General features: G+C 42.4%; 1 protein-coding gene across 1 annotated transcript in view; it reads left to right on the top strand.

The window, feature by feature from the left end:
• ralgapa2 (Ral GTPase activating protein catalytic subunit alpha 2) overlaps positions 1–13129 on the top strand; it is a 515740-nt gene extending 502611 nt beyond the window's left edge. The window contains exon 41 of the mRNA XM_078556382.1: positions 12994–13129. The gene's annotated coding sequence lies outside the window, so the exon portion shown is untranslated. The remainder of the gene's footprint in view (positions 1–12993) is intronic.
• Positions 13130–14081: the final 952 nt, after the last annotated feature.

Here is a 14081-nt window from a genome sequence, read left to right as displayed (position 1 = left end):
GTTAGATTGTGCGCACCCTATATGTGTCCCACCAGTTTATACCTTCAATATAAACATACAGCACCTGAACTGAAACGCTGTAACACATGACAGTGTGATGGTGTCCCTAAATATCGTTTCTTCCCATCTATAGTTTCTCACGAACTTCAGATGAAACAAATAATCATATTTCCACCACCTTCTCAAGGGCAACTAGGGATGAGTAATGAATGCTGGCCCAGCCAGCGAAGCCCACATCCCGTGAATGAATTTTTAAAAATTAATCGCAGTAGAAGTAGTTTTTCAACAACTAACCTATCTGCCCGTTTAGTTTTGGAATTGCAATATTTCACAGCATCGTCCTTTACTAAGAGGCGGTCTGTAGTGTAGGGACTGCTCTTGGTATGAAAGGTGTGAGAAGAGTTGGTGGAGTTTGGAGAGTAGGGTGTCAATGGACCCTCACTGCAGTCTGCGTAGTTCACTTAAGTGAGCACAATGAATAACCTACTGTCAAATAAATTCATTTCACATTAATTTTATTCCCCCCACCCTCCCACTTAACTTTGTCCTCTTAAGTAATTCAGCTTGCTTGGAGATCAATGTATTATTTGCAAAGAACAGTAAATTATTTTAAAAGATTTGAACACTTTCTGTCCTGAACCCATCATAAACAAAATGACAACCTCTAAAGGGTCCATGAATGGCATGAGGTTTCCTATAGCAAATAAACGTTAAACAAAAACTTTATCTTTGAATTAAAAACATGTCCCAGCTCATGTGACAGAGTCACATGAGGGGACATGTTTTATTAAATTTGTTTTGTATTCTCTTCATTTTTTTTTAAACAGTGCTTCAATCTCCCTGAGGCAGCTATGTGCCTCAGGGAGACTGAAACGCCCCTTCTCACACATGCTGCTAGGCCTGCCTCTCCCTCCTCCACCTACCTGCACAGGCAGCGTTCAGCACTGCCACTCGTGATCCACGAAGGGTGGGCCTTAATTGGCCCGCCCGAGTGAAATCGCAGTGCGGAGCCAATCGCGGGGGGCGGGCAACTTCCCGACTGCCCCTGCCCTCCCCGGCCAAGGCCAAAATCCTACCGATAGAATTTTTTATAAAGCATCAAACATTTGGTTCACATAACAATTTTTTGCACTTGTATAGTGCATTTAACATAATAAAACATCCCAAGATCTTTCACAGGCGCATTATCAAACTAAGTTTGACACCAAGCCATGGAAGGAAATATTAGTAGAGGTGGCCAAAAGCTTGGTCAAAGAAGATGGTTTAAAGGAATGTCATGAAGGAGAAGAGAAAGGCAGACAAGTTGAGGAAGAGAATTCAAGATAAAAACAAAAAGCTAAAAGCTACTGCGGATGCTGGAAATCCAAAACAAAAACAGAATTACCTGGAAAAACTCAGCAGGTCTGGCAGCATCGGCGGAGAAGAAATCAGTTAACGTTTCGAGCCTTCATGGCCCTTCGGCAGAACTGAAGCATAGTTAGAAGAAGGGAGAAATATAAATTGGTTTAAGGTGGGTGGGGGGGGGAGGGAGAGATAGACATTGAGGGTGTGGTGATTGTGGAGATGAGCAGATAATCAAAAGATGTCACAGACAAAAGGGTCAAAGAGGTGTCGAAGGTGGTGACATTTGTCTGAGAAAAGTGCTAATTAAGAATGGAAGACAGGATATTCAAAGTACAGCTCTAGTGGGGGTGGGGTGGAAAGACTAACAAGGTTTTAGTTTAGATTTAAAAATAATGGAAATAGGTGGGGAAAGAAGAATCTATATAAATTATTGAAAAAAAAAGGGGGGGTGGGGGGAAGAAACGGGGTGGGGATGGGGGGAGGGGGAGTTTAAGATCTAAAGTTGTTGAATTCAATATTCAGCCCGGAAGGCTGTAAAGTGCCTAGTCGGAAGATGAGGTGCTGTTCCTCCAGTTTGCGTTGGGCTTCACTGGAACAATGCAGCAAGCCAAGGACAGACATGTGGGCAAGAGAACAGGGTGGAGTGTTAAAATGGCCAGCGACAGGGAGGTTTGGGTCTTTCTTGCGGACAGACCGCAGGTGTTCCGCAAAACGGTTGCCCAGTTTGCGTTTGGTCTCTCCAATGTAGAGGAGACCGCATTGGGAGCAACGAATGCAGTAGACTAAGTTAGGGGAAAGGCAAGTGAAATGCTGCTTCACTTGAAAGGAGTGTTTGGGCCCTTGGACGGTGAGGAGAGAGGAAGTGAAGGGGCAGGTGTTGCATCTTCTGCGTGGGCATGGGGAGGTGCCATAAGTGGGGGTTGAGGAGTAGGGGGTGATGGAGGAGTGGACCAGGGTGTCCCGGAGGGAACGATCCCTACGGAATGCCGTCAGGGGGGGGTGAAGGGAAGATGTGTTTGGTGGTGGCATCATGCTGGAGTTGGCGGAAATGGCGGAGGATGATCCTTTGAATGCGGAGGCTGGTGGGGTGATAAGTGAGGACAAGGGGGACCCTATCATGTTTCTGGGAAGGAGGAGAAGGCGTGAGGGAGGATGCGCGGGATATGGGCCGGACACGGTTGAGGGCCCTGTCAACGACCGTGGATGGAAAACCTCGGTTAAGGAAGAAGGAGGACATGTCAGAGGAGCTGTTTTTGAAGGTAGCGTCATCAGAACAGATGCAAGAGTTTTGGGCCTTTACAACTGAATGCAAGATGACCAATAGTGGAGCAATTAAAATCGGGATGCGCAAGAAGCCAGAAATGGATGAGCGCAGACATTGGTTGTAGGGTTAATGGAGTTAATTATGAAATAAATGAATAATTTTTTGCTAATTGGGTTTCTTTATTCCAAATACTTTAAATGGAAAGTTACAAAAATTATAAATTCTGGAATACTTTATAGTCCAATTTTCAGCAGCAACAGAAATAAGTGCTGTTCCTTAACATGTCAACAATTTTCACTGAACTTCCAAGGAACTGACTCAGAATCTTTATGTAATCCTTATGAAACAGAGTTCAAAAAGGGCAAGCTTTATTTTCAGTTGCAGATATGCCAGTGTCCTGCTCAGTTGCTTCACACACTTTCACTCTAGCTGCCAAACCTAACCTGTAAACCCAAACTGCAATGTTAGCAAGGTAGCTTCAGCAGCAGGCTGTGATACCTCTTAAGTTTTCAGAGTCGAATTTCAGCTGCTAGTCTGAACATAAATAAGGTACCAAATCAATGCCCAGTTAGCGTGTAACTCTGATACCTGAAAGCAGCTTGTGTTACCTTTACATATAACTTTTCCTTTGATTATTCTGTTTAGACTTTTGAGTGCCAAGAAGAATTACATTTTTAAGCATGGTACTAAAAATTCCATTGGTATGTTGTTATCATTTAAAGAATAACCAAAATTGGAGAACATGATGCAGAAGTTCACCTGAGCTGCTGTTTTGTAGTTTAGCATTGGAAGTAGCTTGATTGTTGAAAGCTACTGACACTGCTTGATACCACCTACTTTCCAAAGTGCATGTTCCCTGTAACATGTGTTAGCAGTGGCTTGCTGAAATCAGTACTCTGTGTTTGAGCAGGTCGCTGTCAGGTAGTAGCAGAACATTTTATAAATATTAGTACTTCCCCAATTTGGTACATTATTCCCCCTCTCCACCCCTGTCTTTCAGAACACTCCATGGCATGTACCATTTCCCAGCCCAAAGGATGGCAAGGCATCCTTTTACCCCACAAAGGAACATATTAAGAGAACTAAACAAACTAGATTATCCAATTAAAAATAATTGTAACTGGACAGTGAATGGGAAAACTCAGAACAGTTTTATTTTGCATACTGTCTCCAAAAACATCAATGTTACCTTGTGCTGTGAAACTGCAGTCAAACCACACCAGAATGGAATGTGATATCAGCAAGAAATTGCAAGTGCTATCATACTATAAATAGCTGAATGAAGAAAAATATTTCCTTATCATTTGTGTAAGTGCTTGATATTTTTCCTTCTCCATTTCTGTAGATGACATGTAACTGATAAACACTTCAGGTTTCCTAGCTTTTTCATTGCATTTTCTAGAGACTGATCATATGATAACTCCACAAACATTAGCTAATACATTGAGGAAGCAATGATGTCTTAAACAGGTCTTTCCTCTGTTCATTGCTTCCCTATGGATTTTATTTTCTCTTCCACATCCCCACCCAACACATCCATTTCTGAAATTAATCACCACTCCATTGAGTTATTAAGAATCCAGTTCATATGCTGCATAACACAATGGACTTTATAAAAAATATATATTATTGTGATAATCGCTTGGTAGTACAGAACTTGAGTATTGCTGAACAAAGAGACATACTGTCAAAGTTTTTCATCTTGCATTCATCAGGATAGGCATGGGAATACCAAATTTCAAAGAGACTAACAATTTATATTGCATGAAAAAAGGGTAATGATTGATTGGTAAGTGGACTCTGGTCGAGGCATTGCCATGGAGAATGCACCAGGGAACTGTTATACCCAAGCTTCTAATTAAATCCAAAAAGAGCAAGTCAACTCTAGTTGAGGCATTACCATTGGGGAATGCACCAGAGAACAGCTGTCTCCCATGCTTTTATTTAATTGAAAAAGACACAACGCCAGGACATGTTCTTTCTGTTTGCAGAGGACAAAGCACTGTGTATGAATATATGTAGCTGCTAGCAAACGTAAGTGAGCTACCTTGCAACCCCAACTATTAATCTTAAATTGGTTGTGAGTGTAATTCTTAGCACACTTGGTTCAGTAAGTGCTGTCCAATCATGGAATCAAATCTGACGTTAGACAGTATGTTTTGGGTTTTACACGCACAGGCTGGTTGAGTATGTTCAGCACTCTGCCTGTTGTGAACAGCTGAGGAGATGTGTTGTTTGATAAGATCCACCAGTAGTTGGAATGTACATCCTACAAACCTGACATCACACCAGCACTGAAATTCAGATTGCTCATTTGTGTGGCAGGCAGAACGTCTTTTTGACTTAATGGCAGCATCCTGTTAGTGGTGAATACTACCCATGCTGCACCTGCATAGTAGCAGCGTGAACTGGCTAGATCTCACCTATTGCTCAAGTTTTTGCGATGCCTTACTCTTCCAGGGCAATTTCAGGTAGACTGGGCACTTTTCAGGCTGGAAAGTAGCTGCCTTAGGCCCATTTATGTACGATATACAGTGACCAATGATCTGATCCGGGTAGTCTGCAGGATAATTGCTACCCTGGTCAGATCATTGCTCGCTCTATAGCGCAAACTCATGTATGGGCCTAAGGCTACCATTTTCGGTCCTGAAATGTGCCCAGTCTATCTCAATGGAGGCATCTGTGAAATGAGGTGCAGCTTTACTATGTAGGAGTCAATTGCTGTGGCTTCTCTCTTTGTTCAAACATCTGGACAATCCTTCAATTGTCATCTTTGCAGTATCCCTTTAAATATTTCAACTGAAATAAGCTTGGGCAGGTCATCGTTACGCCTGCTCATTGACAGACATGTGCTGAAACTTGGGGCAGAATTTTACAGTCTCCTACCAGCGGGTTCGCAAATTGCGTGGGTGCCTATCTTGCCGCCTACCTGTCTATCCCTGGCCTGGCTGTGATTTAATGGGCAGTGGGAAAAAGTCAGCGACAGGTGGGAAAGGAGGGATTCCCCCCACGTGACCTCCAATTGGAAAAGGAGGCCCTAACCAGGGTGCCTCCTCCCCCCTCTGGCCTATGCATCCTGATTCCCTTCCTCCGGAGCTTCCAACCCTGACCCTGCCAGGAACCTCCAACAATCATCTTGTTCATAGCACCCTCGCCTTTAAATCAGAGGGTTGTGGGTTCGTGTCCCACTCCCGGAAACCAAGAACTGTGATTGTACTCGATAGAGTTGCAATCTGTGACTGTTGATAACTCGAAAGAATTCAGCAGTGCATACCGGACCCAATGGCACTACATGGACCAAAGAGTTACCAGCCAGTCTCAGAGGTGGGACTTCCTGCCCTGCCCAGATAGGGGCAGGAGCCCATCTCAAGCCAATTAACACTCCTCAAAGTGATATCCACTAGGATAGGGGCAATTTTTACAACAACTTTTCCGACGACGGGACAGTCGACACTGCCACCTATAAAATCCTGCCTTAAGGTTTCTCGTATGAGACCAGACTCACCCACTGACAAGAATTCCAAAAGTTAAAATTTGACAAGGAAGTATTCAATCAACGGCATGACACTAGGAAGTTCTGAGGAACAAAGGGACCTTGGCGTGTGTGTCCATAGATCTCTGAAGGCGGAGGGGCATGTTAGTGGGGTGGTGAAAAAGGCATATGGGACACTTGCCTTTATCAATCGAGGCATAGATTACAAAAGTAGGGAGGTCATGTTGGAGTTGTATAGAACCTTGGTGAGGCCACAGCTGGAGTACTGTGTGCAGTTCTGGTCGCCACATATAGGAAGGATGTGATTGCACTGGAGGGGGTGCAGAGGAGATTCACCAGGATGTTGCCTGGGATGAAACATTTAAATTATAAAGAGAGGTTGGATAGACTTGGGTTGTTTTGGTTGGAGCAGAGAAGACTGAGGGGCGACCTGATCGAGGTGTACAAGATTATGAGGGGCATGGACAGGGTGGATAGGGAGCAGCTGTTCCCCTTAGTTGAAGGGTCAGTCACGAGGGGACCTAAGTTCAAGGTGAGGGGCAGGAGGTTTAGGGGGGATGTGAGGAAAGACATTTTTACCCAGAGAGTGGTGACTGCCTGGGAGGGTGGTGGAGGCGGGTTGCCTCACATCCTTTATAAAGTACCTGGATGAGCATTTGGCACATCATAATATTCAAGGCTATGGGTCAAGTGCTGATAAATGGGATTAGGTAGGTAGGTCAGGTGTTTTTCATGTGTCGGTGCAGATTCGATGGGCCGAAGGGACTCTTCTGCACTGTGATTCTGTGAAATATTCAAGCTTATTTTGTACCACTATCTGTAAAGTAAATGACTGCCTTCCAATCCTTAATGAACAGAGGACACTTGTAAGACAAGGGGGAAGTAATTAAATCGATTTGGAAAGGTGAACAACAGTAAATCTGTGACATCAAAAAGGTATAAAAGCAACATCAAAGGAATCCTCAGGGTTAAAGGCAATATAGACAACCTAAAATTAATTGAATTATGAAAATAGTATTTAGGGTTTTCTCATATACAGTGAAAGCTTAAGTGTGAACAACAGACAAATATTTGGGACTGAGCAGAGAGAATGGATTCTGAGGGTAGGAAAATGCTGAAGAATATGCACAAGCTTGTGAATTTGGTTTGAACAAATACTGCTTTCCTAAAAAATGAACAGATGCCCATCTCCTGCTAACATACACAAAGCAGCGCCGATATTCATATAGCTGCTCTCAGCATCTCATTTATTTGGATTTAACTTGTATTATGGTGCCAACAGGCAAGACAAGCCAAGCCTTGCCCATACGTAATGCATGCTTCAACAACCCAGGTCTGGCAACTGTTTGCTATATGTGCTTTTGAATTTCTCAATGTGAGGGCAAGCTCCCAGGAGATAACATTGTCTGGGAGAGTGAAGCTTTGTTATTGGTATACAGGGCAGCCTTTTTGAAATGATTGGAGATGCAGCTGAGACATGAGTTAGTCTCGCACACATAGTGTTCCTTAATCAGCAGCAAATTTTGGACTCTTCCAGCTGTCATCTTGTGTGGAGCACAACATTCTGAAGTCCGTGGTCAAATTGAAAAACAATGTACATGTCTAGGTAGTTGCCAACCTTGTAGAAAACTGAAGTTTCTAATTGTGACAAGTAAAGATAAGCTTTTAGAACAATTCACACTCTTCAACAACTTTCCTATCTATTTTTCTTCTTTATTGCTCAGTATAATTTGGTAGTGACAGCCAAAGTATTTTATCATGCGTACTAAGTTCAGCTGAAGGGCTACTGAAAAATCCTTATGAAAATCAACTTAAAAGCAATCCAAAGTGGAAACACAACTGTTTTTAGATTAGAAAGTTCCCGCCAGAACAAATATTCATCCTTAATATGGATTACGGAGGTCTATATTGAATACAGGCCACAATTTTACTGTTTTATAACATTTCAGGTTGCGTTTCTCTCAGACAGCCAAGCAATAGGGTATATTATTGAAAAGCTGTGAATGAATACACCACATTGGTGTGGTAGTGGATCACGAAGACCAGGAAGATCTGAAGCTCAATTCTTAGTCTGTGTTCAGTTTGATGTTCTGATCTAGGGTAGTACCGACACAATACAATTCCGTCCTGGTTAGGAAGTGGCATGGAGGGATGGGGTTGGAATCCACCAGCATTTTCTCTCCGGATCACTGTCCAGTGACATCCTTTGAAGCTGTGCATATGTCGATGCTGAGTGAAAACAAAGACACTGAGTGAAAGCAATTGGTAAAATTGTCGCCTTGCTCATTTGCCCAGACTCTCTTGCATAGTTTGGCTTCTTGTTAAATCAAACTGACTATTAGTATGTAACTTATAACTATAGGATAAAGCATAAATATTTTCACCAACAAAGCTGACATCTTCACTAAGCGTGAGCAGTTAAGGAGGTGAAATATGGTGACTCTTGATATCAACTTGTTTTATTAAAAAGTCGTTTTTACAGGTTAAGTATTTTGAATTGCTGGGTGTGCATTGGCTAACTCTATCAATTGTTTAATTTAATAAGCCATACATTTGAACTCAGAATGTGAAGGGCCCCTGACAGATATTTAAAAGTCCCAATTTTAATATTTAAAACTATCTTAGCCTACTTTCTTGATGGCTCTGAGCTTATAGCGCAATGCTAACTGAGTTTCACACTGAAGTCTTTGCTCTCAGCGCCTCTGAGTTCCAATTGATTATGGGAAATTGCAGTGGAAAGAGATTTAGTTGATAAATGCAAAAGTCTGAAAGAGCTGATCAAAAAGGAGCCAGTTGAAAGAAGTGTGAGGTCATACATTTAGGGAGGTCAAACAGTTACAGGGATTACACAATAAATGGGAATATACTAAGAGGGGTAGATGAAGTGAGAGATCTTGGCGTACAAGTACACAGGTCCCTGAGGGCAGCAGTTCAAGTAGACAAGGTTGTAAAGAAAGCATATGGAATCCTCTCCTTCATTGGCAGAGGTATAGAATATAAAAGTAAGGATATAATGTTGGAATTGTATAAAACACTGGTGAGGCCACAACTGGAGTATTGTGTGCAGTTCTGGTCACCACATTACAGGAAGGACGTAAAAGCTCTGGAGAGAGTGCAGAGGAGGTTTACAAGAATGTTGCCAGGGTTAGAAAAGTGTAGCTATGAGGAGAGATTGGATAGGTTGAGGTTATTTCCCTTAGAACAAAGAAGGCTGAGAGGTGACTTGATTGAGGTGTACGAAATTATGAGGGGAATAGATAGAGTGAACTGTCACAGTGAAGGCTGCCAGCTGTTCTTTAGATCATGCACACTGACCTGTCCTCCTGCCTGCTGAGTCCCTGATTGGACAGCAATCCCTTGGTGGAGAATTCTAGAATTGGGGACATCGATTCAAGATAAGTGGCAGAGGGTGTAGGGGGGGACATGAGGAAGAACTTTTTTATGCAGAGGGTAGTGGGTGTCTTTAATTCACTGCCCAAGTTGGTGGTAGAGGCAGAAACTCTAAACTCTTTTAAAAAGTACCTGGATCTGCACCTTAAGTGCTGTAAGCTGCAGGGCTATGGGCCGGGTGCAGGAAGGTGGGATTAGAAAGGGCACCTGGCTGTCCTTGGGCTGGCATGGACAAGATGGACTGAATGGCCTCCTTCTGTGCTGTAACTTTTCTATGGTTCTAAAACTGTATATAAAGAAGATCCGCTGCGAAAGAATGTTATGAGAAGGGAAACAAAGAAAGCAAACAATGCTTGAGTCTTAACTATTATCAGTATGCTGGTTCATTTAAATTCACTGCTGTTTCTCTTGGGGCCTCCAGTGATTCTCCATCCTGTTATACATTCTGAGAAGATCATCATTATTGCCAGCTTGCTCTCTGGTACTGTGCTCTCTAACATTTTCTCAAGAGTTATGACTCATTCGGAGATCAGTTTAATTTATAAGCCTTTTTGTTTTTTTTCTTCTGTTTGAGTCGTCTGCTCCTTGATATCAGCTATTTATTCCTCCTCTAGGTACTTTCAGCTGTAAAGTTACTGAATTCAGAAACGGCAGGGAATCCAGCTAGGTAGTAAACTTACAATTATAGTCCATTGCCTGTCTGGAATTCCCCTCTTTTTATGGAAACTATGCACAATTGACAATTGTTTCATATAGATAACCTCAAAGCATTTGGAATTTCTCCAAAACATTATGCTTCATTCTGCAACTCATTGCAAGTGCATTGTTGTAGAATATCCCACTAAATGAAATGGATATAATTTCCCTTCAAATAGTGCGTGGAATCCTAGGACTGAGTTTTCCCACCTTTTTTTTTCATGGACATCAGGACTATTCTTGGGTTGTAAACCTGATCACTATAGCAGCGAGACTGCCAATCCAATCCAAACCTGATCACTATAGCAGCGAGACTGCCAATCCAATCCAAACCTGATCACTATAGCAGCGAGACTGCCAATCCAATCCAAACCTGATCACTATAGCAGCGAGACTGCCAATCCAATCCAAACCTGATCACTATAGCAGCGAGACTGCCAATCCAATCCAAACCTGATCACTATAGCAGCGAGACTGCCAATCCAATCCAAACCTGATCACTATAGCAGCGAGACTGCCAATCCAATCCAAACCTGATCACTATAGCAGCGAGACTGCCAATCCAATCCAAACCTGATCACTATAGCAGCGAGACTGCCAATCCAATCCAAACCTGATCACTATAGCAGCGAGACTGCCAATCCAATCCAAACCTGATCACTATAGCAGCGAGACTGCCAATCCAATCCAAACCTGATCACTATAGCAGCGAGACTGCCAATCCAATCCAAACCTGATCACTATAGCAGCGAGACTGCCAATCCAATCCAAACCTGATCACTATAGCAGCGAGACTGCCAATCCAATCCAAACCTGATCACTATGGCAGCGAGACTGCCAATCCAATCCAAACCTGATCACTATGGCAGCGAGACTGCCAATCCAATCTTCTGGGAGGCATCCAATTAGGAACCTGCCTCCGGGATTGCTGTCCAATCAGGGATGACCGATGGACTCAGCAGGCAGGAGGGCAGGTCAGTGTGCATGATCTAAAGAACAGCTGGCAGTCTTCACTGTGACAGCATTGAGTGCGCTGCTGAATTGAATGGCACAAAAGGGGCTGAGCTAGATGGACGTGAGAGAAGGCCGAGGAGCCAGCAGCTGTTCTGCGCCCAAGCACTGTCCATGAGAGCAGCCCCCAGGACCTACTCTTTCACTGCTGAGCCTATGCTTGCAGATGACCTCATGCTACTTTCGTGGCACCCCAGCCTCCCACTGTTCCCTCACCTCCTATGAGTTGACGAGCTGGAGACACTATGGCAGGCCGGGATTCACCACCGGAAAAATACCATCTTTCTGGCAAATGGCTGCCAGTTGATTCAATTCCTGCTGGGTGCTGGCCACACCAAATATACGCATTCATGGGGAGTGATAGCGTAGCGTTAATGTTACTGGACTAGTAATCCAGAGACCCAGGCTAATGCTATGGGGGACATGGGTTCAAATCCCACCATAGCAGCTGGTGGAATTTAAATTCTGAAATTAAAAGCCTAGATAGTGACACCCATACCCCTGTGAATGAATAAATTAAAAAACACACAAGCTGTCTCCAGGAAAGGCAGGAGGAGACCGGAACACATTGGCATTCCAGTCCGATGTTTTTTTCTAATTTTCCTAGTCCTCCACCACCTCCAAACCCACCTCCAACAGCCTGGGAAACTTCCCCTCTCAATTCTATTTAACATGTATAACTTCAATGGTCCAAAAATTGAGTTAATTCAGAGTATTGCAAATAAATACTAATTCTCTCAGAAGGTTGACTAAAATTTCAAACTACCCTTACACAAAGAGCATATGTTGAAAATAGACAAACAATCTGGAGGATTTGCTTTTTTTTTAAGCTGTTTATTATTTCAGAGGAAATCTTTATATACATTTTTTCAACCACTGATGCAAGTAAGTTGAGAAAACTCAAGGTGTAACATGTTTGTTGCAAACGATATATTTTCATGGATTCCTCCATGCCTAATAGGCTTAATGATAAATATGCTTGTTCTGATAGTATTGCTCGTGTACTTAGTTCTTCAAGATCCCAGGGTCACGTTTCTGCTGTTAATATCAATAGAATCCGGACAGAATCAGCTGAACCAGCACAAAAGGTCTGGGAATTTTAAACGTAGAAATTAGTTATTTTCAAAACTGCTTACGTTCATGTTTTCCACCATCTTTTCTGCATGGTCGAGATTCAGTTCACCCACATCAAACCCAACCAGTAAACTGGCCTCACTCCCAAATGAAGATCACTCTGCTGTGCTGATCACATTGGTTTATGAAGGTTCTTCAAATGGTGCTAATTTCCTCAGGCACACAAACACTACTAGGCATGTTTTCAAAGTCTCATATCAAAGAATATTTGATTCACAAAGAATTGGCTACTACACCCTAATGAAACTATTAACTGGCTTTGAAAGTCATTTTTAATGATTTTAAATGAGATTACTCACGTGGAGGACTGGATGCTGTTATTAAAGGTGCTTATATTTGGTCATAAGCCCATTTTCAGATGTATTAATAAAACTGCACCAGGTTACTCCTCTTAAGTACATCAAGGAATACTTTATAATGGAAAGAAGAAAAGTAACAATTACGTTCTATTAACACTGTCCAGTTGTGCTAGTATGTGAAAGATTTTGCATTTGCAATTCAATTTCATATGAAACTTTGAGCCGAACATAACTGAATGTGATTTCAGGTGCATTTTGGCAATTTATTGTGCCAAAGCAGAAACTATAGCCCTCAGTGTTCTTTCAAATTAATTTGCTGCTTCAAATCTACATTAATTCACCAATTTTGTGCAATTTTTCAGGTTCTCTTAATGGAAGTCAAAGCACTGAAATGCCCATAGCTGTGGGAACGGACCCTGCAGATCAGGCTTCCCCACCACTGCCACCTGCCACAAAAAGCAAAGTCTCTGGGAAACTTCGCCACTCTGCCAGTTCACTAAGCAAATCTTCAAACTGATAAACTTTATGTAGTCAAGTTGTAAGCTGAGGCTTGCTTTTCAGCCTCTTCATTTTTCTACTGCTATTCTGTCCTTAAAATTCACTTCAGATGGGATTTGAACACTCCTTCTTTCTTTGATATATAGTTAAGTTTCAGAAGCAAGGTACAGAGAAGGAATGGTGTAAACCTGATTGGCATTAGAAGGTTCCCAAACTTGGCTGACCTATTTAAAGTGTAGATGTCAGCAGTGTGGAGCAGGTAAGAGAAGTTGTTATGGTGGTAAGAGCAACATAACAATACCTCCAGCCATCTTGGAGTAGGTGCATGATGTCACATCCATGCCATAATAACCAACTATGGCATGTGATATCACTTACAGTATGAAGTCATTGCTGGCTGTGTAGAGAGACCACACAATGATGACCACACTCAGAGACCGTTGCACACTGGTATATTTAGTGCAATTCTGAGACACTGAAAATGGACTCAGTGTACACCTCTGTGATTGTTGGATCGAGTTATCATGATATATCAGGCACTCTAAATCTTGAGGTAAAACCACTGCCTTTCAATTGATATTATGCCATGTAGGGGAAGGGAGGCCCATTCTTCATTAGCTGAAATGTACATGAGCGCTATCCAAGAGTCTTAACGAGGATTTTTAAAAACCATAAGTGAAATGATCATATAAACGTTCAGCTGTCATTCCTATTATGGAAATTGTGTCTGTGGATAAGGATGTTTTTGGTGGCCTCTATTTATCCAATTTTCCTGCCTTCCAGCCACCAACTGGCTCCTTATACTCCTGCTCCTTAATTCAGGTAAAATGTGACTCTTGTAATGCTCAAGTGTTGGATGGTTAAAGTTTAGTAACTTAATTAAAATAGAATTTAGTAAAAACTCTGATGCTGTTGCAGATTTGTAGGTTAAGTAAAGCTCCAGAACGAGTGG

The sequence above is a fragment of the Cetorhinus maximus genome, chromosome 14, assembly GCF_964194155.1.
Source record: "Cetorhinus maximus chromosome 14, sCetMax3.hap1.1, whole genome shotgun sequence".
NCBI lineage: Eukaryota > Metazoa > Chordata > Chondrichthyes > Lamniformes > Cetorhinidae > Cetorhinus > Cetorhinus maximus.
Note: the sequence above shows the minus strand (reverse complement) of the source record. Positions and strands in the feature narration are given on the sequence as shown.